The 4,045-nt window shown below is 41.4% G+C and overlaps 2 pseudogenes; both read right to left on the bottom strand.

Moving 5' to 3' along the window:
• Positions 1–424: 424 nt before the first annotated feature.
• LOC105743068 lies at positions 425–772 on the bottom strand (annotated as a pseudogene).
• A 760-nt stretch (positions 773–1,532) lies between these two features.
• Positions 1,533–4,045, bottom strand: part of LOC105743069 — a 71,482-nt pseudogene continuing 68,969 nt past the window's right edge.

Here is a 4,045-nt window from a genome sequence, read left to right on the forward strand (position 1 = left end):
GTAGAAATTCAAGTATAAAGTAAGTTATCAGTTCAAATGCAGACTACTTTTTAAAAAGAATGTGTAGAAAATGTAAAAATAGTTTGATGGAAAGGAAACTTTAAAACTGCATGAAATGAGAGGACATATGTTAATCAGCAAGACATTACTCGGTACAGCTGCTCTGCAGAGAGCTGGGGTCAGCATAGATAGGAGGCGCTCAACAGGAGTCTCTGAACCCGGGCACTGTGCTTGGCTTCCTCCACAGGCACTCCAGAGCCCCCCTGGCCCCACCCTCATCTCTCATGACCTTTGTTGTTGTTGTTTTTAATACAACAAGCATTTACTTAAGGTACGGTATCCACAGACTAGATAATTTTTGAACTGTGTTTCAGGGTTAACCAAGTTCATAAAAATATTTTGAAGACAGTCGCATTTACAGACTTCAGCTATGTGATGACTTCTTTGCCCATTCTTCTTTCTCTTCTTTCCCGAATAACCGCTTTGAGAAATGGCTCAAGGTAGACTTTATCCTCCTCATATTTTGTCCATTGCTCCTTAGGCAAGATCTGATGCTTCATGCTCAGGTCCAGGGCTCTCTTACTGCGAAACATCCTGTCATTCTAAAGGTTGTCTGGAAGCCTTCTTATGGCTTCTTTTGCATCTTCATCTTCTTATATATTGTATCATCTCGCATTAAGCCCAGCTTATTGAACCCTGCAGCATTGTAATACCACTTCCAGATACCTTCCAGCCACCGGCTTGTTGCTGCAACAGCTGGGTGGCCTGCCATCTTGACTTGAGAGTGAAGTGAGCCTCTCATGATCTTTTAAAGCATCATGGCTAGTCCTTCGGGACTTCTCAGGGCCTTTTGGAGACTTTTTCCTCTGTAGATTAAAAAAGTCTTGAATTACAGGTTTAGACATACAATCTTCATAATGCTTTAGATTCCTTCAAAATATGCATTAAGCTGAAATGTCTTAGACTTTAAATTTCTGCATCAAGATGACAATGTTTTAATGCAAAAGCAGAGGAAAATGAAGTATAAATTCCATATCAACTATTTGTCTCAAATGTGAGAGCCCTGAGTATTTAGGAGGAACGACAATACAGAAACAAAACCAGAACTTGTATATTTGTCCAAACTGAATTACCTGGGCCTTTGAAGTCAAAGTGTGTGGCAAGATGAAGCTTTCATCCCAGTAATTGTTACCTTTTCAGGTTAATACTTTTCAAACACAGAAGGGGCCACTTCTACGCTCACAGACTTCTGAAATGTGTGCCTGCTGATCTGGAGATAGTGTCTTCCACGTCAGGGGTCTAACCACCAAGTAGGCCCATTTCAAATTAGCCTCTGTGACCTGTGTCTTCTTCATTGCAACAGTAAGGTATTTGGCAGATGTCTTGAAAGAGGAACTGTAAATGACTGTCTTATAATCTTGATCGTATATGAAGAGTTCAATACTTACAAATGTGTTAACATTAGGAAAAAACCAAACTACCATGGTCACCAGCCATATTTCCCTAACTGTCAGCTGAGATAACCTCTACCCTCACCGCCCCCATCTGCACACTGTTCTGACCCTCTTTCTGGCAGGGCGGTGCTCAGCAGAGTCTCAAGATGCATCTCCAGAACTCTTCATTGGGAATCAAAAGTTAGCTCTTCAGCATATATGGTTCTTGTGGAAAATAATGCTGTTTGGGGAAGATAAGTATTGAGGCTATCAATGAAAACATTGAACAGCTGAAGATCTGGGTCACAATTATGATTCACAAAGTGAGACATATTTCCACATCGAGCTGCACCCACTGTGAATTCATAAAATTTATAGTCCAGATTAAAGAGATACAGGATTCCTTTGTGGTCATACAGCTACCCCTGTTCTTCAGCTTCATCACTTGTGATTAGCTCTCCAATATATTCCATGACAAAACTCATTCTTTTAATTTCCACAAGGGTCTTTACACCCCAGCCACTGCTATTGCTAGCTTGCAAGATGCATAGTGAATACTGTGTGCCTTGCTGCACAATTCTACTGGGACACTCAGGCCCACATTGGCATCTTGAATTGCATTCACAGGTGGGGGTACTGGGGGGATTTTAATTTGTCAGCTCTTATTGCAAGCCAATACAACTCCAGCTTCAGGAGGATAGCATCTCTTGAAGAAGCAATGGTCTTGCTATGCAGCTCGGACTTACAGTGATCCTCCTCTCTCAGCTGGGATTACAGGCATGTGCCACCATGCCCAGTTTCAGTGGCCAGCAGGTTTTGCCAGCACTGACTTTGGCACCAGGATCCTACCTGGGTCCTTGAGCTTGCCATGCAGGCACTTAGACCTCTGAGCTATCTCCCCGGCCCCTTTTCTCTTTGTCTTTTTGAGACAAGTTTTCACTCTGTAGTGCAGGCTGGCCTTGAGCTCACAATGATCCTCCTCCTTTAGCCTCCAGAATGCTAGGATTACAGGAATGTGGCTCCACATTCCAGCAGTCTTTTTTTTTTTTTTTTTTTCAGAACTAGGGATTGAACTTAAGACCTTGTGTTTGCTAGGCAAGAACTTATGCTACTGAGCTATCTCCCCAGCCCCTCCAGCAGTATTTTGTGACATTTTTTTTTTCCCGGACAGGATTTCCATACAGTTGGGGCTGGCCTTGTGCTCACTTTTGTATCCTCCAGGCTGGTCTCAAACTTGCAGAAATCCTCCTGACTCAACCTCCCAAGTGCTGGGATTACAGGCATGCACTACCATGCCCGATGTCAGGGCTGCACAGTGGGCGCCTGGGGAGCAGGGTCCAAGATCACACAGCGTGTAAGGCCAGGTTCGATCAAACTTGGGTCCTTGTGCTTGCCAGGTAGGTGCTTATGCTCTGAGCTATCTCCCTGGCCCCTGTAACTAATTATTATCAGATATTCATGCAGGTGATCCTCATCCTTGTAATTTCTTGGCTTTATTTATTGATTTTTGTTAGAACTTGATAAAACTGATTCCATTTTAATTCTCACAACTTTCACAGCAGCATCTGAATGAATAAAATAATTATGAACAAATTTAACCAAAGAGCTAAAACACTTATTGTTATGGGTTCTCAACAAACCAGACTTGAGTCCAAATTGAAATTTAAATATGAACCTTTTATTACCAGGCCCAGGACTACTTGACCATACTCATGCAGGAGAGGGCAGATGGCCAGGAGCCTTTGAAGTATGGAGGTTTTATTTATTTATTTACTTTAATGATAATGCATTTTATTTTATTTTATTTTTTCCCATAATTTTATTGAGAAATAAATAGCAATGAGACAGTTTAAAATCAAATTGGTAGGATGGTTCCAATAATTAACACATTGCACACTGCCTTCCTAGTGGTTATTTGTTGTACAAGATGCAGACATGATATTCTATTTACAAACACTTAGAAAAACTCCCTCTATTCCTTGAATTAAGAGAAGGTAGCTATATATCTATCCTAACCATTTTGAATACACAGATACAAAATGGACATTCATCTATATCCCCTTTTCTTGTCTAGTTCCATCATTTAAATATTATAGATGTGTGAACTCAGCAAAATATTCCAAAATAGTCCAGTAGTCCATAATAGTATTGTGTCTTTCACTTGACTGGCAATGTCAGAAGTTGTTGACCTGAGTCCCCTACAGCTCAACATAACAACATGGCTATATTTCTTGTCCTTTGTTTTTGTACTTTTCTGCTGGATGGTTAAGAACAAGATAAAGCAAGACCCATGTAACAAGAATTGTAGCTTTTGGCCCTCATAAGGACAGTCAAATCCCCTCAGGATTTATCCTGAGACCCTGTACCTCAGATTGTAGGTCCTTTGTCAGTGTCAGCCCTGCGGATGAGTCACAGCTATTGCTTGGCCAATTTGCTCTCTGTGAAAGCCTGAGAGAATGTTTTCTCTCCATGTGACTCTCCTTAGGCACACTCTACATCATCAATCACTTTCCTCTTTGGCCCCATAATCTCCTTGATCAGAAAATTTGGGACACAACTGAGTTACATGACGTTATGGTACAGCTTCTTCTCTGTCCTGAGTCTTCACTGAC

This window comes from Octodon degus, unplaced genomic scaffold, assembly GCF_000260255.1.
Source record: "Octodon degus isolate 3935 unplaced genomic scaffold, OctDeg1.0 scaffold00096, whole genome shotgun sequence".
NCBI classification, from domain to species: domain Eukaryota; kingdom Metazoa; phylum Chordata; class Mammalia; order Rodentia; family Octodontidae; genus Octodon; species Octodon degus.